Raw genomic sequence first — 24141 nt, 5'->3', positions numbered from 1 at the left:
CACAATCACATCATATGCCCCTAGTTCAGATCCGGCATCACCGGCCTCAACACCAATACGAATGGTGTGGAGGGGTCCTCGCCGAGCCCAAGCGGGCCAGCAGCAACAGCTGCCCACTCATACCTCAAGCTCTTCATGACAAGTGCTTCTGGACGCTTCGCGCTCCTTCCTGGTTCCTATCACATCTCCCGTGGTTGATTGATTGATTGATTGATTGATTGATTGATTGATTGATTGATTGATTGATTGATTGATTGACTGTAGGGTTTAACGCGCGGATGCAACGCAGGCGATGAGGCGCGGCGTAGTGGAGGACTCCGGGTTAATTTTGACCACCTGAGGATCTTTAACGTGCGCCGAAATCTCGTACACACGGGCGTTTTTGCTTTTCGCCTCCATCAGAAAAGCGGCCGCCGCATCCGGAAATCGACCCCACGACTTCGTGCTCAGCAGCGCAACGCCTTAGCCACTGAGCCACCGCGGCGGGTCTCCCGTGGTCCGTTCGATCTTACCATTACTCGATGCCATTGCTCCCCTCATACAGCACTGGCATTGGGCACCGGCGGGACAATGCGCCTGCAAAATATCCGTAATCAGGCGACCATGCTTCAATGTATGCATGTGGGCTACACTAACGATTTATTTATCAGCATTTATTAATTTATCAGCAAGCACCGCTTCCCGATAATCGCCATATCGGCATCTAACCTGTGCTCCCCAGTTAGAATTTCTGGCTATTCGCTCTCAGAATTCACAACCGACATTGGCCAAAGCAGGGTCCTAGTAGAAATTCGCAACGACCTCCCATTTGTTGTCCACAGTGTACCCCAGGACTCTTCTAATGAGTACGTCGCGCCTACGGTGCACGCTTTGACACCAAGCGCTTGCATTCTATTCCGGCCAACACGCCACCACCTGATGTACTTACGGGGACTTCAATGCACATCGCCCGACTTGGGGCAGCAGAAGCACATCACCTCGTGGAAACCGCCTTCTAACGTCGCTACAAACGCTGGACTGCACGTATTAAGCAAGGACAGCGCCACATTTGTCTGTGGAAAAATACCGAGTGCCTTCGATGTGTCGATATTATCTACCTCCCTGCTGACAACTGCGTCATGGTTCACTGACGTAGAAAGCTGTGGCAGTGACCATTTGCCGACATATACAATGATCAAGGAAATCTGTAAATGTCCACAAAAACTCAGGGTGCAGGGCACAAATTGGGAAAAGATGAAAGAATTTTTGGAGGACAGCAGTGCCACTCTTAACACGCACGGGAAGTTTGCTGACGCTGTTTCGAATGCGAGGGCTGCATCCGAAAGACGCTGTTTGCTCCCCTAAGAGGCATCAGCAATATACTTCGAGTACGAGCGACTTCGTGCACCTCGCCGGAGAGCAGAGCGGCAAGCACGAAAACCGACGTCGCCGGATGATATTCGCGCAGCTATACGGGCACAGCAACACGTCCAAAAACACATTCGCAAGCTCGCTAAACAGCGCTGGAGTCCGTTGTGCTCTAGAGTGGATCCACGCAAACCACTCACGCGTATATGGCAAACGTTTCGCACCTTGAAAACTCCCCCAAGCCCATTCTCAGCCGTGGCTCCCCAAATGGCGTTAGTGAAATTAGCGTTGCAGAAATTGTGCATTAAAATTTCCACTACGCCAGCAATGAGGTAATCTCCGAGGTGTCTTCGTTCTCCTACTCCACCACGAACGCGACGATGATGGATGAAACCTTCACCATTGAAGAGCTTACCATGGCATTGGGAAATCTGAACTTGTCTTCCTGTCCGGGCACTGAGGGAACCATGTATTTGCCTTTACGCCTCTTGGGCCCCAAGGCTCTCCAGCAGTTGCTCTCCCTCTACAAAGAATCCTGTCATATCGGGCGCCTTGAAGGCTGATCGAAGGTTGCCCGGATCGTGGCGATACTCAAACCAGGCGAACCGGTAACGGATATAGAATTTTATCCGCCAATGGCACTACTAAGTTGTATTGGCAAGGTAACGGAGAAGATGGTGCTTCAACGGCTTGTTTAGAACATGGAGAATCGAGATATTTATTTTTCGCAAATATCTGGGTTAAGGAGAGGACTTAGCAGCGTATAAAACAACCTTTCCTTTGGTGTCAGATATCACCCGACAAAAAGCAGCTGGAAACATCACTAAAGCTGTCTTGTTTGGCATCAAATTAGCATTCGACAGCGTCGCGCACAAAGCCATCCGAAGAGATGTTGCATGCATAGGGCATCGAGGAGGCATGTTCCAGTGGCTATGTGACTACTTCCAAGATCGGTACGTCTACATGGTCACCAGTAATGGCGAAACGGCCAAACTTCCCGTCACGCAAGCGGTTCCTCAAGGCGGCGTCTTGAGCCTGACGCTTTTTAGCATGTGCCCCATACGCCTCCCAACACTCCTGCCCAGAGACGTCAACATTTCACTTTACGCATGCGACATCTGTATCAGGGTTTCAGGCAGGAACAATCGAAACATTCGCGCCACACTTCAGAAGGAAATTCTGTAGATGAGAAAATATTTCAGAGGCTGTGGTCTAATGTTTTCTCCTGAGAAGTGTGCTGTGACAGAATCTACGCTGCAACATATTTCGCGTTGTGCGCTCACTGTAGAAGGTACTCCGGTACCTTATATCACGTCCCCCAAGTTTGTCGGTGTCACGTTTGACCGCTGAATGTCATGTGCTCCTCATCTTCGGTGACTGACAGAGCGGCTTCGGTCTTTTGTGCGCATTCTGCGTATGCTCGGTGGAAATTCCTGTGGCTGCCCTGTATCATCACTATTTTGCTTATATAAAGCTTATTTTGTCAGCCTCTTGCGTTACAACCTGCGGGCCTTACATCAGCTGCCGCCTGCAAACCTAAAGGTCATAGACTCATTGCTGGCAAGAGCTATGGGCACCTGCCTGGGCCTACCTAAATTCACATCGACGGTTGCAACCCTATTCGGAGCTGGTTCTTTTCCGTCACAGTACTACAACACCAAGACATGCTTAGAACATCTGCGCTTCCCTTACTCGGTGTCATGCGCATCCTTTGTCAGACATCTCCTGACAGCATGTGAGACACCTGCTTCCGGCGAATTTTCAAGGACCTCAAAAGTCGACATTAGCACCGTGGATACTGGCGAAATAGAAAATACGCATCACAATACCCGGAATCAGCAAAACGTCTGCCATGCCCGCGACCGCGCTCAAGTTTCTCATACTTGAGTATATCTTCACAATTTACAAAGGCTACACACATGTTTATGCAGGTGACTCCGTTCTCCCGGCTTTATCCGCCATCAGCGTGTGAATCCCATCAGCAAGCTGCACTATCGAAAGGAAACTACACAACTAAACATCCTCGACTGCCACCGAACTGGCAGCTGTAAGAACTGCACTTCATTACATCAGCCGACATCATGTCCAGCAATAAGTAATTTTCCTCGACTCGCGGAGCTGCTTACAAGCCCTCCAAAAGCTTGTATGTGAAATAGCTGGAATTCACACAATGGCAGTGAGCGAAGGTCATTACATTATTCTTGAGTGGTTCCCTGGTCACTCGGGCACACAAGGCAATATTAGATCCGACGCAGCGCCAGCGCAGGAGACTTGTTGAGCAACACTACCAGCTTCCTTTCTCCCGAGAGGACAGCAACGCCCTTATCTTCACAAGTGGGTGGACTGCAGGAATGTCGGAGTGGCAGGACCCCCACCGCGGGTATCCACCACTGCACGTATTGATCCACACTGTGACTTCTGCTTTCAACGCGGCCTCAACAAGCGGTGTAAAAGAGTTGCACCGACTTCACGTGAATGTAGCGCTTACTCTGAGTTTTAAGTGTAATATAGGTTGGGACGATTCCCCCCTGTGCCGTACTTGCGCCGTGCGTAAGGCTGTAAATCAATTATTGTGCGCCGGCCCTCGATTCGCTGCTGCGCGAAATGCAGCAAGCTCTCTGTCTCGTGTACGTCATGGAGGCACGCTCGAACTTTTTCATTTTCTTGGTCCCTGGACCAATGGTGTTGACAGTACCCTGGATACATAAGTTCTCGTCCGGTTCCTACGGGACTCTGAACTAGACAAATCTCTTTAGATCATAGATATCGCAAGTGTCTCACAATATCTACTCTTTGGCGCTGTGGTATTTATCTATTTATTTTTCTTAGGTTGGTGTTCTTACTTAATTTTTTTCTTTTGCACCGTTTGCTTTTGCATTTTGATTCAAAGTTTGTATTAATGATTTTCTTTTCAAAGTAATTTTTATGTCTGGACTCTGTTAGCAGCATTATCGTTTTTTACGTTTCTTGTTTGTCTTCTTCCTGCCATACCCCTAATGTTCAATATTCACCACTTATCATTGTAGTCACCCCCCATCTGGCGTCGCAAGCCTTGTCACTAGCTGGGCTCACCTCACCAGTTAACATTTTCAGTTAACACTGTCAAAAATTTCATCCGGCAGTGCTGTGAATAGCCGCCAAGCGAATATCACATGCTACTACAAATAAATTAGAACGCGGGCCTGTTTTGTCAAACGTACTTTGTTCTGGTGTAATTTTACGTTGCCATGTTCCGGTCGATTTAGTTTGAAATGCCAAAAGGAGACAGCTGAGGATTACCACGCCTATAACGGGTACGAAGCCTATTTATCATGTAGGATATTGCGTGAACCAGATTGTCGATTTGTTGAGCTGATTTTTACCTCTACTGTTACAACGAATATCGGATATAACGAGCGAATTTACTGCCCCGATACTACTTCGTTATAACGAGGTTCGACTGTAATGAAAAATGGCTGCGTCTTTCCTAAGTCTCTACGATTTGGTTCAAACCTACAAATATCAGACCAGGCTGAAACCGTGATTGCTTCGTGGATGAAGTGGCTTTGACGCCGTGCCCTGTATACAAGCACCCTCCGATCGTGAATTGACCACGTTATTGGCATTGTGCTCATGTGTTAAGTTTTTGCTCCATAAACCCCCATACTGGTTCGAAACCTGGTATAAAATCAGCATGCGCCTGTACTCACAGTAGGTTATTAGGAACTCAACCTACATTTTTGCGCCCCATAGTGGATGCCAGCATACTCTCATGCCATGACAACGTAGAGTGATGTGATACAATACTTGCGAGCCTTCGACAAGGTTACAAAAAATGAGGGAAGCTTGCACTCACACGCAACAGTTAAATGGTGTAGCTGTTGTGGGTGATCACTGACGGCCACAAAGTTGAGTTTTAGTACCGTTGTGGCGTGGTGATTGACGTCGGCGGCATGGCATTTCAAGCCCCATATGTTGAGAGAGGTCGGAGTGAGCCCGTCGTTTTGGTCAACGTTTTCGTGCCCCACTCTGCAAGCGCGACTTATCGTCTCGAGATGATGCTTTCCCCGCCGAGCCTCTCGAAGCGCTGGCTCTTCCTCGGTCGTATGAACTATCCGCGGCCGCGCCATGTAAAGCCAATGATCACGTACCGCAGCTTCGACATTGAAGTCGCGGCTGTTCTACTGCACAGTGCGCATGCGCACGACGACACGAGGACGAACGGACGAAGGGCGTACGGTATGGCGAGTCTCTCGTACGAGCAAGTCATGCCACGATACGGCGAACGCTGGAGGTTTTTTGTGTGTGTGTGGCCAATGTTGGCCAATCTCCCTAAGCGGCTATGCTTAGCTTGACGAACGTGTGGTTGAGGCACGCGTGTTCCAGCGCTCGGCATTTTCTTGGTATTTATAACTGCAGACACCATACATAAACGATTTGCTCAACAGATTCACTGTAAAAACTCTTCTACCATCTCCTAACATACTATTATCGGGAATCGTAATGCATTCTGCCAAAGCCGCCAACCCCGAAGATGTGGAACTTGTTTTAGTCTTGCATTTTCTCTGTTGCCAGTTATCAGCAGCTGGCTGTTCCTTTTCTTAGAAAGATTGCTTTATACAAAAGCTGATGCGTAGCTCGGACACTTCGCGCTTCGCACAGGACCGGCTTTACAAGAAATGGGGTCCTGCCCGCAATGTTTCTTCCGAAGCGGTATAAAAAAATGTATTGTAAGATGCCTTGAACTAGTGTATGCAATTTTAAGCACGTTATTATGATAAAAAGTTACGCAAACGCAGAATCTGCTGCGGAAAAGCCTCACAATTCAACCTAGTGCAATGAAACAGCAGGGATAGTGAGCCCGAGTGAAGCAGACGGCAAATTGCAGAATCTTTAAGCCGACGTCCCGGAGACGCGCTTCGCAGCGCCGCCCGTGGTCGCGCTCACCGCCAATACCCATAGACTATCGGACGCGTCCGCTCCGCCCGTCTCTCGGCAGTCAGTTCACCACCTGCTCCGGCGTCGGTAGTCGGCGCTTGGTCCACTCTCTCGAAGGGCGGGCAGCCATGCAAGGACGCAAACGTAAGCAGGACCGTGAACGTGCGCTTGCTCATCTAGCTAATCCCGAGTTTCGGTAAGAAATTTGAACAAAGATGCGCCAATCGTTCTTCTTGGGGTGTTCCTAGACAGCTTGCCAAATATACTGCTCCGAAGCTGCTAAAATAATCAACGCAATGTTGGCTACCGCTTATCAAACCTGCCACATTTTTATTTTGAATGTGGAATAGCATCTCTACTAAGCTTGATTCGAACAATGGCCTATTTATTTCTAAAAGGCGTTAGGCTTCCACTGTAAACCGGAATTCGTTCTCTACTGCAGCATGGAATGCGCTGCTCGAGATAAAGAAGAATGAGGTAGTTAGGTCACGCGCATTGTCTGAAGAAAAACTCGGCAGCAAGGTGACGTAAGTGCCTTTGAGCCACAGAGCACATCGCACCACACCAGCAGCTATTTGCATCTTATCTTGAATTCATGGCGTTTCTGCCATAATGCAGTCTTATGGATCCGTTCATAGGACGCGCAAAATGGCTGGGTGGTTCCACACTGTCATCTGTTATGTAACGCCACGTAGAGAACGGCATGACATAATTCGCCTCTCCGTAATAGGCACCGCTCAACAAAAGATTAAGAGACACGTCGGAAAGTCGAATATATGGGTAAGCCCGATCGTCCAAGCTTACCGAGGCTGGGGCGGAAGTGTAGATGACATGCCTCGGAAAGGACACCCAAGGGTTACAATTGACGAAGAGGGTGCAATGATTGTGGCAGAGTTGTGACCGGCCTTTTTTGAGCGAAAAAGAAACCAGAGAAGAGCTGCCTGCAGAAGCTTCGTCCTTCGTCAGAGCCGGCATGACGGCAACTAGTACACGTCGGCTGTCAAAGCAATGTGAATGCTCACGAGCCGCACTTGACCAATAAGCAGTTTCCCGGTTTTCGAAGGGTGGAGTTCGCCCGTTCTGTAGAACACTGGACTACGGAGGAGTTTCAAGAATGTGCCCACGAAGGATTTACACTGAGCACTCGTTGGGGCCAACCGCAGCGTGTTTGGTGGCCGCTGAACTGGAGGTAGTACTTTTAGAAGAAGAAGACTTTATTTTTCAGCAGACGGTGTTGCAATGCCTGCTGACTGGGCAGGAGCTAAAGGCATTGAGTGCCTGACGAGGGCTCCTGACACTCTGGAGTTCACAACAAAGGAGTTCACAACAGAGGACACGTTTCAGTCAAATATGCGTGCTTAGCAATAAGATCCAGCAATACATAGAAAAAAAAATACGTAAATTAGGAAAAATACAAAAAATCGTACATTTCCAATAATGAAAATCACAATTTTTACGATTACTAAACGATTCTCAACGATTACTATCACAGCATGTCGTATTGGTTGGACCATATTTGGGTTCCGGAATTATAGAAAACAAGCTTTCTATAAATTACAGTAAAACCTTACAACAATTTAGGCTAGGTGTTGGTTTAATTCAGTGCCCCTGGATAACTTTTCCCTAAAAAATAAGGTGCGCAAACCGCCATGGCGAAAGCATGTATACTGCTGCACGTGCAACCTCGAGAATGTTGTTGCTACATCCGTCGCATTTTGAGGCATGCTATTTCATTAGAAAAGCATTACATTGTAAATACACTGTTGCTCGCATAGCAAGATGTTTTAGCCGCACCGGTCGCATTTCAATCAAAGTAGCGTATGCTGCGCATACATCTGAGTGTGCGATTTATTTTGCTGTCCCCGTGCAGCCCTGTTCCTTTTTTTATATGCTCCACTTCTCATACCAAAAAATGTGCTGGAGTGGCTGATGAGCCCTCATCGTGTGGGAGCCATTTTTCCGTGATGGCTTCGCCCACCACTTTTTTGAATAAGCTCGTTGCAATGTACAGAAACCGTATGAGCGCTCCGCGTCTAACTTTTCACCGGCCGCGGTGGCTCTGTGGCTATGAAATTGTGCTGCAGAGCACAAGGACGGGAGTTCGATTACGAGGCGCCGTATCCGCTTTTCTGATGGAGGCGAAAGGCAAAAACGACCATGTTTTCGAGATTTGGGCGCACGCTAAAGATCCCCAGGTGGTCAAAATTAATCCGAAGCCCTCCACTGCGTCGCGCCTCGTCGCCTGTGAAGCATTGGCGCGTTAAACCATACAATCATCTCACTTCCCATCTGCCTCCAACTGCAAGTGCTTTGATAAACAAATGTCGATTTTATGACTAGTTATAGCCTACAGAGCCGTGCCAACGTATTCCTGTACCCGCAAAAAAAAACATCCTGTGTAAGACAAAGCAGAGAAATAAACTAATTCTAAAGGGCTCATGAGTGTCTCCTTTTCTTTTTGATTTTGACAACCTGATTGGTAAGCTGTATAAAATGCCCCACTGAGGTCATGTGACCTTCGCAACTGAAAGGCGGCGTTGCTTCAACAAATTATTACGCTCGTGCGGCGTTTATTGTCCCGCCAATACCATACATCCTTCTTTTTGTGGGCGTGTGTGGCTTGGGGCGTGATAAAAGGGGCTTTTGTAAACTCAACCAGTGTGGTGACGCTTCCGTAGATTCAATTAAGTGCGCAGAGGTAGCCACAAGCAAAAAATCTTTCTTACAAAAATTACGCCCCGCACCCCCGTCATGTGAAATCATCATGTGGTGCTGCTAGGGTGAATACATCAGTGTAAATTGCCTATACGTACTCGCCAGGTGGTTATGGGCGGTCGTTATAATTTAAAGCTGTAGTGTTACTAAGGTCACTGAGCAATTTTCCGCGGGCGGTAGTCGTCCAAAGCGGCCGGAATTTTCAAGCGCGGTAATGAAACGTCGGCAGGTAGTCCACATTTCCGCCGATAGAAAAAGACGATGGCGGCGATGAGATGCGAGCGATCACCTGAATGGGAAATGGGACGCAGCGATAACTGTAGTGTGCAAAGAAGGAGGCGAGCCGATAGCTTAATGGACTCTGATACAACAGCGCAGGAGAAAGAAGGATACGCGATTTAACCAGGCTCTCCGGCAGCACTGTGAAGTTTGTTCTCCCGCGTCGGTGTTCGAACCGATGAGTCATCGTCTTAAAGCATTGGTTTTATAGGCTCGCGATTTTTTGCGTGCACTAGGTGTCCGCAGCTGCCGTGGTTCTTATCTGTGCTTATAAGTCATGCTACTTAAGTGCCCGCAGAACGACACCATCTCTGTCAACCGAAAACGGCGACTTCAGCAGGCTGAGGCGAGCACCGGTATAACGCTTGAATCAGTGCAGCAACAACTGGAGTGGGAAAAGTAAGAGATGGGCTAGAAAAGTATCCATAGAGGATACGAGATCTCTACAAGCCCCGCCTGTGCTAAGTAAAGGCCTTTCTGTTCTCCACCCCCTTAGGCGGGTGAGTCATTTTTCGTGTGCTGCAGAGTATAGGCACATTTCAGTGGTGTTTGTCACGACCCAGAAGCAGCGCGGTTGTGGGCATAATGGTGGAGTAACGCGTAGTTCTTGTTCGGTAAACTGAACGTTGGCATGCTGCGCCAGTTACTGCGTGATAACTCGTAAAAAATGTTCGGAGGACATTCACGTTTTACGTGAGACAAAAAAGCGCTTGTTCGCCGTCCAAAATGCGTTTTCGAGCTGTTGCATTCACCATCTATGGTCTTGGACCTTTAGCTACCATACTGTAGTGGTATTAGCAATTTATAGGAGTCCTTGCACCGAGTCTTCGCCATGGTGCGCCCCACTAAGCTCCGGTGGCCGTCTCCGCCTTGAAGGTGGATCGTAGCAGATGGCACGATCCCGTCGTTTCCATAGTGACACGGTTGTTGTATTAGCCGTCTTGCACATGTCTCTGCGGTTACATATAATGAACGTACGTGTTAAATTCCTTTGAAAGAAAAGACATACGCACTTAGAGAAGACTTCAAACAGAAGATACATCAACGGCACATTGCTACGTGCTATGTATGCCAGAACCTATTCAAGAAACTGTCAGTACTGCCTGGACATACCCGGACATTTATTTTTGAAACTGCCAGTCTGATACGAGACCAAACAAGACTAACATCAGTTCGTCAATATAGAAAACACAGTTCACAGTTTTACATTTTTACAGCGGGATATTTTCTCAGACGACGTCTAAGAGGGCACAGAGGCAAGAGGCAAACATGCCTTCAGGGGCCTCGAGGCCTTTACAAAATTCAATAGGTACATTTTGGAAAAATGGCCCTAATTACACACAAACAGTGAAAATTTTATACATTCTTAGAAGGGGCATATAAGACAGTACTACATATTAAGCAGACACTACAATTCCAGCTGCACGCAAGCACAAGTGCATCGGCAATGGTGCACCACAAGGAACACTCACGCCGGTAACATAGAACCAGTTGTTGCTGCAGAAAAAAATTAATACGTATACGCACAAGTCTACGGGAACATTTATACACCAAACCGTAATACGGCTCATCATTTATACACAAAACCGTAATACGGCTCATCAAAAGAGAAAGAAATAAGAAAGAAACTGGAATATTATATACAGAACATGTCCTCGGTTTTTTAGGTGAACTCTGAGAATGGTGGTGTGCTGTTAATCGAAGAATCTAAACTATTCCGTTCTCTTATTGACAGGGGAAAAAATGAACGCTTGAAGCAATCGTTGTTAAAAGCCTATTCGCAATGATGTATGGATGTTTGTGTTTTAGTGCTCTGGATTCAGGTAGGGAGCTGTATTTTGATGTATCGATGCGGCTGCGGTTATGAAGGAGGTTGTGTATACATTTTAATCGTGCCAGTTTTGCTCCTGTCGTTAGCCTAGGAAGACTACAAGATCCAAAAAGGTTAGTTAGCCAGTCGGTGCGTTTGTACTTGTTGTGGACACCGAGATATTTCTGCCGCGTAACTCTTTGTAAAGGTGTCTTGTTTATTGTGTAAGTAAATTATGCCCACCAGTGAGCAATCTTTTCCAATAAAATATTTAGTGCCTTGTTATCATCGTCGTCGCTAATATCCCTGTTAATAATGCAGTCGTCCGCTAAAAGCTTAATTTTCTAGTCTATGTTGGCCGTAATGTCATTGATATAGATAACAAATAACAATGGCCCAAGGACGAAACCTCGGGGCACACCTGACTTAACAGAAGCTGGCCCTGATAATGCGCCTTCGAAAACCACGAACTGTTAGCGGTCGCTGGCGAATTCTTTCACACAATTCGTAATCTCCCCGCCCCAATTACGTTTTCTAATTTTGAAATCAGTTTGTTATCACAGACACGATCGGACACTTTCGATAAATTAAGAAGTATTACATCTGTTAGGAACAGTTATTTACACCAAGGGCAAGTTTGTGAAAAACATCGGTAAGCTGGGTTACAGTTGATAACACTTTCCGGAAGCCGCGTTGGTGGATATAGAGAAGGTTGTTATTTTCTCGAAACAGAGTAAATGATATAAGAACATATGCTCGAGTATCTTGCATGATGTACTCGTGAGCTACATCGGTCTGAAATTAGAGGGACCTGCGGTATCTCCCGTTTTGTGTATTGGCATTACCTTCGCTACTTTCCATCCGGATGGCAGTTTATCAGTTTGAACAGATTTGCGATATGCAATGCCAACCTATTTACTGCACCACTCTGCATAGCGTGGGAGACACTTGTTGGCGATATCATCAGGACCACATGCTTTTTTGGGTCCAAGTTTAGAAGGTCAAATAATACGTGTGTCAGTTATAACTAATGATTCAGTTGGCTTAGCGGCAACCGGAATGGCTGTGGGAGTGATACCGTTGTCCTCAGTGAGAACTGACTGAAAATAATTTTTGAACATATTGGCCTGACTTCTTTTTTCGCTATCGGTTAGAGAGGAAGTTATTCCTGTGCGGGGTACTGAATCTATAAGTTCAGTACCCCGCACAGGAGTACCCCGCACAGTACCCCGCGGGGTACTGAATCTATAGAGGTTCCTCTTAATATAGCCGGGAAGCACAACATTTTAAAATGATGTTACTTTGCGAACACGTACCAGATTAAACACGTGTACTGAATTTTTGCCTTTAATTTTGATTACATGACGAAGCCGTTCCACTTTACGTTTGGCGGTCAATACTTCGCGTTTCGCGTTGTCATTCAGCCTGAAGGGGAATAAAATTGGGAATACAGAGTGTGGCAATAGCGTTGAAGCTCGACCATATTTGATTCCCATGAGTCAATGGATCGGAAGCCAAGCTTGAAAACTTATCATATTCGGGAGCCAAGTAGGTGAGAATGCGACCATCGTCAGCTTTATGGAAATTTCGTGAAGTTCTTACTGTTGATCGTGATGTTATGCGAAATCCTAGCTTCAATTTACAGGTTGGTATTTGGTGATCAGAAATCCCTGTGATGACTTTAACGACCGCTTTATTTTAGGGAAACTAGCCACTAATCAAAAAGAGGTGAAGAATTGTTTTTGTTTCCTCTGTTATTCTTGTAGGTTCCTAAACAATCTGTTGTAGACTAAAATTTAAAATTAAATCAATAAGTGTCTCTGATGACTGTGACGTGCACTGCATGTTGTTCCAGTGCATATCACGAAGGTGGAAGTCCCCCATGATTACTATATGGGAATTGTGGGCATGAAGTTGAACATATTCTTGAACCGCTATAACAGAATTATTCCCCGAAGAGGCGCTTCTGTAAACATGTTAAAAGAATGCAAGATCTACCCAACACAAATTAAGACACTTCGGCCAACAGACACCGATGGGAGGCTGCTCTGAGGACTGGAGAACCAAACAGCCAGCTTATGCTGTTCCCCTTGCAAGAGAAGCTGCAGAGTACCATGGTGTCCTCGAATGAGGCGACAACCCACCTAGGGTTAAGAAAACAAGTCCTGATTGTAAAATATTTTACTCCTTCTGCTTCCGGAAAAGTGCTCTGCTTGGGCCCGGCAAAAAGCGATGTAATGCGATATGAACATCTAAACAACGCGGAATGCCGTCTAGAACGCATCATTCTGGCTCGACCATGATCATCATTGTACCTGTGCCGACAAACGTTTTTCAGCTACGAAGAGTAGGTGGTTGATATTGGTTCTTTGCTGAAAAGCGGCACGCGTGCGTTGCGCGTTAGCGGTTCGAAGTGTGCTGTCGTAGGTGCTTCAGCGGCAGTAATAGCGCAGTTAACCTTTGTTCAAGCTTGTAATATATCGATCTCCGCGAGTGTTTAACATTAACTGAAGATATTTGAAGATAAGGCATGGGTATTCTGGAAAAAATTCCCCGCATTTCCCCGAGGGGAAGAATGTGAAAGTGCGAATGCACAAGTTGAATTTGCGCGGTTCGGTAATGTTCGCGAAAGAGAGATCACACACACACACACACAACTACAAAGAAAGAAAGATGCATTTATTCACAGACACCTATTTGTGTTGTCGTTGTACTTGATTGCTAGAGCGGATCTCAGCTTTCAAATTTCGTGTCAGTACTCCTTTAAGCGGGTGCATTAGCCCTTCTCACGCCCGATTCCTGGCCAATCCCCCACGTGGGTATGTGCCATGTCAGCGGCCAGGCAGCGCGCGCCCATCTCCCCCCGTTGCCAAGGAAGACGAGGAGATTCCTGGCCAATCCCCCACGTGGGTATGTGATGCGGACATCGCCGGTGGACGCAGGTTCAGGGTCGCTTAAGAAGTGCATTGCACTTAAAATCTCGTTGGATCGTTTGCTCTGCGGAGTAGGAACGGTCTTTTCGAGGTCATTCAAAACACAGCTGGTTAAAGTACTGTTAACCAGCAGTGTGAAATAAGAAGAGTTCCAAGAATTTCAAATCAATGAACAGGAACATATGCGAAAGATACGACTCTCAGGGCTTAACCGCCGGAGATCTTAAGCATAACAAACACATGTTTCGAACTGACCGCCTAACGATAAAACAAGCTGTCTAAGAGCTTCAGAATCTGCTAGGATTATGAAACAGAATGTTTAGTTGCCATATACTACTGTACCATAAGAAAAATATTATAGAAATTAATTACCGTAATTTTACCGAGCCATCTTGGTTTGTTTTGCTTGTTTGCACGTTTAGTACGCTGAAGCACAGAACAAACCTCCCGGAAAAAACGAAAATTACAGAAAAAAAAGCATGTTGAAAGTCAAGGTATTTTGTATGTATAACGCCAAAATAGCGCCTGTAATATGCGGATTAAGTGAGTAGCCCACGCACGATCGAACCGGCCAACGTGCCCTACTTTCCACGTCCTCGTGTGACTTAGCCCTACTGTCTGATTTCAATGCCTTAAAAACTAACTCAAATCAGCCTCTCGTTGTTCAGGCTGTTTGCCAAAGTCTAGGCACGCTGCATACGCTTTGTAAACACTGATGCATGAGCCAGCATCTTACCCGTCACGCCTCGTATTACTAGTCAACTTTCGTTTTACCTAGGACACCTACTTCGAACTTCTGCTTCATTAAAACTCACGCTATGGCCCTGTCAGCACTGTGTGTTCTCATATGAGCTAAAGCGCCCATTAATTGTAAGGCTAGCGTCCAAACATCGTTTATTTCGAGCATACCGCGCCACAGACCACTATCTCAGCAGAGGGCGAACTTCTGCAGTGCCACTTACGATTTGACAGCGCGGCCGCGATAACCCATGCTCCGGCTGACACTGCGACTCGTCTGCAAGTGTCGAGATCTGTGGACACCAGTGCGGATAGCTGCAGAATGCAAACGGCCGCGGAAACTATTCAAGCAATGTGGAATCAACCAGCCACCTCTGCCAATCATTGAGCTCTCAACCGCGATTTGACGCCAGCGAATAATTAATGCCAACCTCTACCCACTTAGTGTGACGTAGCGGCGGCCGAGTGCGTTCAATCGGCGTTCCGTCAATTGCCGCAAAAAGGGGATGCGCGTTAAAGCTAGCGTGCGAGCTCCCAGCGATATTTGTTGGGCTTAGGAGAACCACTACACGCAGCCTTGCACCGACTTCCGTTTGCAACGGCACGAAATTTTCTTTCGGAACTCGTCACTTATGTTTTAAATGCGAATGCATTTCTTAGTCGGGGGTTGTCGTGCGTAAGGCGTCCGCACGCAGGTGTTATCTCTCTCCTGCTCGCCCCTAGCAACAGCTGTGGCGCGCCTAGCAACCGGAGCAGGGGCGGAGCAGCGGAGGGTAAGGGGAGAGGAGGAGCGTGCGCGGGCGTGTGAGGGCGCTCGCATCGCGGAGCTCGGGCGGAGTAGCGGAGAGTGAGTGGAGAGGAGGAGCGCGCTCGGGCGTGTGAGGGCGCTCGCATCGCGGAGCTCGGCGGAGAGAGCTCGCGCGCGGGGCGGGCGTGTTGCGCGGGTCTCTCTCTCCTCTCCGCGTACCCTCTCTCCGCTCGCTGCGCTCGGAAAAATATATATAAATGCAGTGGAGCGCGCGCCTCTCTCCGTGACTGCTTGCCGCAGCGCACAAATCGGTGCACCCAATGCATTCGCATTTCCGCACGATCCCCTTCGGGGAGGTGGGGGGAGTTTTTTTGTTAAGTAGACCTACCCGGCCTCACGCTACGCTGCACTTACAAGTACTTCATTTAATAGGGTCCCTTTATACACCCAATTCGTCTAATTGGGATGACAACAAATCACCAAGCTCAGCGAGAACCTTGATAGGTTTGAATAGGGATTTTTTGTGGGATTGGAACCTCATTTGCAGATATCCCAGGGCACTTAACAAGCAAAAAGCGTATGCTGCGCAATGAATGCACATTTTATTACTCTCACTCGTCCTGTCGTGAAAAGGACAGCCCCTTCTCCTACGTCAGTAAGCGGCGAACTGAAAAAAAGCAGAGGGGGTAGGAGAAAACCCCTGAACCGTAAACGAAGCTAAAGCTGCTGTTGGATACATATTCATATAAACTCGCGTTGGTTGGCAGGTGAGATCTTGAATTTTGGACTAACTCCAGAAAAAAATTCTTGCTTGAAGCCTTTTAAAGTGGGTAACTCTTGCAGGCTAGACTACACCAGTGCTTCTTGCGAGTTAAAGTCGTACAGCAACGTACGACTTTTCACGCCTTATGGAGCACAAAAAAGAGCTATTAATTTCATCGCACTCGCCCCCCATGAAAGGCTTTTATTTAACAGCCCTCATTGCCTCAAACATTTTTGAACTGGTCTGACTGGACAAAAAAATACAGGCGAAAACATAAGACAAGCGAAAAGAAGCTAGAATTCAGATGGGTATGTTCACGGGTATATCATCAAGCCTGAAAAATATTCAACTGTATAAGTTACGCCATTGTGTGTAAAGAAAGTATGAGGAATTTACAGCAATGCACAGAATGTGTCGATCGTCACTGGCAAATGACATCATGTACACTAATAGACATGAAACGCATATTGTTAAAAAGTCATTTTAAACTCAGTTATCTTTTAGTTGCGCAGGCGCTGCAACTTTTAGAAACCAGAGTATCACGTTATATTTTATGTCGCATTTGGCGGCAAGCGGAAACACTATTATTTAGTAATGTTAAATTTTTGTAGCGTGTTATGGGCTTGCTTACTCTGTTCATATGAGCACGCAGCTGCCGAACGGAATTAACAAGGGGTCCCAACCACATCCTAAGTTAACGAGAGTCATTGTTGAGGTTATTGAATATTGGGTGCGAATTGTGATACCACACGTAACAGCGAAGTGCCTAGAGGTAGGAACAGCACATGACCGCACGTGCAAATTTAACATGTTTTAACCACCGAATACAAGCAAGAAAACTATTTAAATGTCATATTTGAGGAAGGTCGTTCAAGGGAAGAGTGAGGAACAGTGTTGACATTTTTACCGTAAAACATTCCCTCGTAACACACAAAGAGGAAGCGCTGACAGGTTCATTCAAACGTACCTTTCGCCGCTACAACAAAACTCAATCTCTCCACTAGTACAAAATGTAGCTTTGGATGCCACACAGATTTAAACTTGATTTAAACTACGCCTAGGTTCTTTAAGTCCAATTAATGTATTTTAATTATTTTTCGCGTTCTGCCTCATTGACAGAGTAATTTTTAATAAATATCAGTTAATTTCAAGTTTCCGTCTTGTTAAATTTTTATATACCTCGTACCTGGGCGCATATTTCAGCTACGCGACCACGGGTGTAGGAACAAATGGTCCCGGAACAAATGGTCCCGGAACAAATGGCCCCGGAACTTATGGTCCCGGAACTTATGGTCCCGGAACAAATGGTCCCAACTCGAAAGTAGGAACAAATGCTCCCGGAAATTATGGCCCCGAAACAAATGGTCCCAGGCACCTGTTCAGGCAACATGTTTCTATAAAACTCCACGTGGATTCTGTTTAAATGTGTTTTATCTTGCTGGAGTGCAGTTTCTAATTTCTTAGGTTTCTTTATTTTTGTTTTCTTTTTTTTTAGATTTCGTTAAACCGGTAAGCTCAATTTCGGCTATTAGAACGATTAAACACGGTATTTCTGCCAACCACGCATTTTTGTGAAAGTGCAGGGCATTCATTCCACGATTCGCCCGTTTTCGGAATTTTTTATGCATATTTTATCCTGCCTTTTTATTTTATTCGTCGCATTTTTTATACGTTCAAGACGAACATTCTTATTTATTACTTCCATCTCTCTTTCGGTATTTGATTTTTGTAACATTTTCCTTTTTTCGGCTTTCCACGTTTTGATTGCTTGTGAGTCCGGTCGTGTTCTAGAAAGCCGCACGTGTTGCGAGACGCCGCTAGTAAGCGAGGGGGGTGACAGGCATAGTGTCGAGACATGCGGACGTCTGGTCTGATCGCAAGCATCAGCTGAGCCGCTGGTCAAGCCAGGCTGTCGCGACGGTCAGCACTGTTAAATTCGTGCTTCTCATTTAATTAATGAAAGCCGCCCGAGGCTTATGTATTGGCATCGCCTCCGCTTCTAGCTGTACGCCCAGTTCCTTTCATGCAGTCGCATAGACGCGAAGTTGGGGGTCGCGGAGTGCATGCTTTGTGCTCCTTCCTCTTTTGTGTGACAAAAGACTGGGGTGCTGAGCCCTAGTTCCTCTGTTGGTATGCGGTCGTTCGGTGACGAGTTGACGGGAAGCGAAAGGGTGCCGTCTCTAGTTTTTGGCGATTTGCGAAGCCGGCGTCGGCGCTGTTCGTTGATGGCCATTCGCTTAGGAATTCGCCTCCGGTTGAAGGAGCTCTTCTCGGTAGTCCGGCGGGCGGCGGCGTCCCTTATTCTGGGAAGGGATTAGCCACGACTCCCTCACTGTGCTCGCGGCCGCGGCGACAAAGGCAGGGCGGGAAGGCGACGACACCGTAAGGTGTTAGCCGCGCGAAGACCGCTCTAAACATTCGCATTGGCTTTTGAGGAGATGCCGCCCGCCAGCAAAGTATTGCCTATTTTCTGAGAAAAACCAGTTTCTAAACTGCAAGCTGTAAAATTATGGAGGTGCAAAATCTTGATTAGTGTTGATTGGCTTGATTCGAACTACAGATATCGAAGCATTTCCGGTGGTGAGCACCATAACTCAGCTTAGCCAACCCAATAAACCCTCATCGAGTAAAGTTCCCTTTTGAAATAGCGACAAAACGGCGAGCACAATGCACCAGTACAGCTCTATGTTGACTGGCGGTGAACAGTACCGTCCCACGCACATTTTTGATACTTTACATAACCTAAATAATACCGTCACTGTAAATAGGCTCAACGCACTGGATGAAGTCAGACCCACTTCTCAAGCATTAACAAAATTTTGTATCGCGAGTATTGCACGTCAGCCACGTTAATTTAAACAGTTGTGTTGCTCCACTTCATAAGAAAACTGCATTCACGAAGAAAAATTACGGTAGCCCGTTATTGTATTCACTTTAAACACCGGCCGAAGGCGGCCCAGTACACGCAGATTTTTGATTGAAAGGTTCACCACTGGTTTCCCTGGCACTCGGAATAACAAAAAAGTACGAACAAAGCAAGCACGGGAGATCGTACACGTGCGGCAAAAAAAGTTTGTATACAGCATTGAGCTCAAGCAAATTCAGCATTAGCAAATATACTGTGTACGAACAGATGCAAAATACAGTGTGCACAGATACAAGCATAAATATAAAAAGATTGACCCCCCTCCTGCCCTCATGCAGGCGCTAAGGCGTAGTAGTGGTGGGACCATTTCTTCCTACTTTGAAGTTGGGACCATTTGTTCCGGGACGATTAGTTCCGGGACCATAAGTTCCGGGACCCTAAGTTCCGGGGCCATTTGTTCCGGGACCATTTATTCCGCGACCGTCAAACAGCGCGACCACACATCTGCTTACTGTGTAGCCCATGCTACACTTCGCTACCTCGGGCAGTCTTCGCTGGGTGACGAGTTTTGCCCTTGAGCGTTGGAGGTCAAACCACACCCCCTTCAGCAAGCGCCCGGCACGGAGCAGTGGGCCGATAACGGGGAGAGATAGGCGGCATGGGCCAGACAGGCGAGGAGGGAAAGGAGCCGCGGGTGGGACAGCGCGCGGAACGTGGCGGAGGAATGCGAGGAGGCCGCAGCGATAAGCGCGCGCCACCAAGGAAGGCCACGAGGCCACATGCGGCGAACATCCAGCTGTGGTCCCACGCACAGCGGCAACGCCGTGAGGCGAAAAAGGGAAAAACGCTACTGCTGCGTACAGCTTCGCTACCTTCAAGTCTAACGCATTAGTGTGAGCTTCCATCATTTTTAGCGTCTTTTTATTTCCAGTAGAAAAATGCGATATCATTAAACTAACTGTGTAAATGTCATCATTGAACAGGCTAAGAAATGATCAAATTTGATCAACTCTTCTGTCGAATTCTCCATTTGTGCATAACCCGCCGCGGTGGCTCAGTGGCTAAGGCGTGCGCTGCTGAGCGCGAGGTCGCGGTTTCGATTTCCGGCCGCGGCGGCCGCTTTTCTGATGGAGGCAAAAAGCAAAAACGCCCGTGTGTACGAGATTTCGACACACGATAAAGATCCCCAGGTGGTCAAAACTAATTCGGAGCCCTCCACTACGCCGCACCTCATCGCCTGCGTTGCCTCGGCGCGTTAAACACCACAATCAACCAATCAATCCATTTGTGCCTAAAATGCACATGTTTTCATGCAAGCAATATGACCTCTTTATACAATGTATGAAACCTCTTTATCCGATTGATTGATTGTGGGGGTTTAACGCGCCGACGCAACGCAGGCGATGAGGCGCGCCGTAGTGGAGGGCTCCGGATTAATTTGGACCACCTGGGGATCTTTAACGTGCGCCGAAATCTCGCACACACTGGCGTTTTTGCTTTTCGCCTCCGTCAGAAAAGCGGCCGCCGCGGCCGGGAATCGAACCCGCGACCTCGTGCTCAGCAGCGCAACGCCTTAGCCACTGAGCCACCGCGGCGGGTCTCTTTATCCGGATGGAAGATTTCGGTGTATGCTTACATACAGTCCCACCGAAGTGATTTAGATCTCATATGCGAAATCATATAAAGGTACCAGGCCACATTGTGTCAAATATGTTCTAAAGCTTATGAAACTTGTTTAGGGCTTACAAACAACAAACGTGTGTGATATACATTTTTCTCGACGGCATTACGAACTTACACATACCATCCAGCAGCACCAACACTAGTTCGTAAAGGCATCTTACGTTTTGGACGTATAGTACTGCCCCATTTTTAACTACAGTTTTAAAGGCTTCAAATTCATTTTACTTCAACACACACATAACAAGCATGATTATTCATGTTTATGGCTTCGCACAGAGTGTAGAGAGTAAAGAAATTTAACGTTTTACTTTAGTTCAAAATTAAAGTCTTCGTAATGCAATTTTCAGTTTACCGCCGCACACACGACGGAATAGGTTATGTTTTTCCGGTTGTCTATTGAAACTACGCAGCATGTGCATTTTCTAGGCGTAACACAAAGAACCATACAAAAGGAAGTTTACACAACCAACACAATCAACGCAACCTGAAAAGACAGGAACATTTCGTTTCATTAGGTTGCGCCGTCCACCAGCCAAAATCTCCAAAGAGCGAGACATCCAAAGACGTAGCCCACTTTGATGGCACGTAGAGTTAAATAGCAAAGATTGAAATCGCCGGTAAATACTTGTTGTCGTTTAACATCGGGGTATAAATTTGAAATCACCCATCTGCTAGTATTTGGTAATGTTTGAGCTCACCGAAAATACAATACATGTATTGTTCACGGTGTACGTTCGGCGCTGACAAGAAGTTCAGGTAATAGCGTTGTATTTGGTACACCTTCTTTGAGGAGGTAAAAGAGTCCATAATATTTTAGAGACCATTCTGAAATCAAATAACTTTAACACAGGTCGAATATTATGCCACTCGCGACGAAAGATATGTTGAAAAATTTATACACGTACACACCTGTGCTTGCGAATGTGTTCTGAAACCGAGCTCTTTCAATCAATCACTGGTGAATGATTGGTTTGTAACTAGCAAACTAGCAGACAGTATTCAGAAACTTGAGGCAGACTTTTAGTTGTGAAACACATTTTCTTGCAGTTCAGAGAGGCCGCCCACAGAAGGTATTTGAGCAGAGGCTCGCTAGGACATATTAAATTCGGTATTTCATACAATCAAGAACATGCTAAGAATACTTAATTAAACTCATTGAAACCTCCTGGCACCGGAAGTAGGAAAAATTGCAGGGTGGTGACATGCGGCGCTTACATAAGTCATTATAACGCTGGACGCATTACGGGACACAAAATCACTTTGCGAGCTCAAACTTTAAGAAAGAGCACCACGTATCAAGGCACATGTTTTTGTGAATCACAATGATTACCCTTTTCATATTACGCCTTAAATAAAAACTTTTCATTGATGATGTATTTGCATTAAAGCAACGGCGACATTAGCAACCTCCCTGAAAGCGTTGGGCGTTTTGGTAAAAGAGCACGGTCCCTTCAGCTCAGCTTTGAGTTGGAATTCACAATATGCGGTCTTTGATACACGATGATAGAATAAACTGAGAAAAATATCATGCCTGCGAGTGCCCGAGTGAGAATAACTGGCTAAAGCCAGCTTTAAATTAACCTAATAGAACCTAACTCAAGTCACATTCAACATTGATTAAATCGCATTATGAGAAAATATGAAGCGGATTCGTTATGGGTGCTCCATCGCAGCTCCATCGCATGCGGGCCTGAATGGATCCTGCTTCTTGTCATCACACTATCTGTATAAGAGTCATCACGAATGCCTGCGTTTGGACCATTTATGGTTTTGTTTCGGCTCTATCGCAGACCTGCTTGTCAAGGTGACCTCGAACGTGCTCCACGCCACTTTCGCGCGGTGCCGGCTCGCCTACTCCGCTGCTTTGCGTCGGCGCCTATCACCATTCAGCAAAGTAGGGACGTGGCGGCTCTTGCATCTGTCGCTGTGTTGCTGATCGTGGTAATCAAGGAAAAATCGGTAAAGAACAAAATAAGAAAAAACAGCAATGATGATAAATGGTTTTTATAAAAGTGTCGGGCTATAAGCGTCGCAAATTTTCGTAGGAAGTCCCCCTGGGTGCGCACTTGATCACCGGCATAACGCAACTGCCGGATTAATCCGCAAGAAGTCCGAAAATCGTGGTGAGCCCTCCAAGGCCACCCCATATGAAAGCAGGGATGAAGCATATTGAAGGCTCATTAACTTCACATTCAGGCCTTACACACAAAAAAACAGCTTAAAAAATCAATTCAAAATTTCTGAGCTGTTCTTGATGCCAAATTTACTTAGAGAAAGAAATGCGGTCGTTATAACGTTTTTCCCTAGCATAAATTCGCAGCACTGAACTCTAACGTACATTCATCAATCCAGGGAAGAAAAGAAAAATAATTGCTATCCACTTTGAACGCTCATTTTTAAGTGATATGGCATGCAAATTGAGATTAAGGAATATTGATGCCCTCAGACTGGCAGAATGGGCACCTAAGAAAGTGCCGATTAATAACAAAGGCGCATGGCTAAGGCCTAATTAAACGGCTAATATGAAGTAATTTGAATCACAATGTTAAAACCAAAACTTTCAATAAACTGATGAACCACTTCTAATCAACAAAAAACGTTAATATTTCGCTACAATGTTCCGCCCCGCTATGTGGCTACCACTCATTTTTTTACGAGCAGTTTTTTGTAGCTTTAGGCTCTCGCCCCCTGATGAATCGGGCTGGCGATACACAGGAAAAAGTCGAGCCACGATTTAAAACGCTTAGCTTTCACCACCTGATTACCGCCTGCGAGAGAACAAGGGGAGAAGAAACCGATCGCGTCACGACCCGACGTCGGCGCGGAACACGGTCCCAAATTCACTGGTGCTCCCACCAAGATCTGTTGCTCCGAAAAGCTTTTTTTTTATATTATGTCGCGCACTACCTTCGGCTTGTACGCGGCATCTCTAGGCACTGTGCCACAGGGATTGCTAAATCATGTACATACATACGTTGCCTGATATTTCGTTCGAGTTTCCGGGATATCAGAACGTGCCGCCTTTTGTCCTTTTCGTCGGCACCTTGCGTGCATTAAGTGCGGAGCAGCGCGCTAAGGAAGTGTGTTTGCCTAAAAATTATTGTGGAAGTGGTTTCAGGATTTTCGCTTTCTTAAAGGATACCTCAGATAAATGGGAGCAGTCACTGTGCCGCCGCGTTTGATTGGTTGACTGCGAATCAATGTACCGGCCGCTACGTCGCAAAAAATTTACCCTTTGTGAGCAGGTTCATTCACGAGGCTTTCTTGAGTTTGTATTGAAAAGGAGTACCTGTTCCAACATGTAGAAGCGACTAGCTGAACGCCATAAAAAGCGTATCAGAG

This window comes from Haemaphysalis longicornis, unplaced genomic scaffold (assembly GCF_048455015.1).
Source record: "Haemaphysalis longicornis isolate Haplotype H1 unplaced genomic scaffold, Haemaphysalis longicornis Haplotype H1 scaffold_1, whole genome shotgun sequence".
In the NCBI taxonomy this organism is placed as follows: Eukaryota; Metazoa; Arthropoda; class Arachnida; order Ixodida; family Ixodidae; genus Haemaphysalis; species Haemaphysalis longicornis.
The sequence above is the reverse complement of the archived record's forward strand: the minus strand, read 5'-3'. Positions refer to the sequence as shown.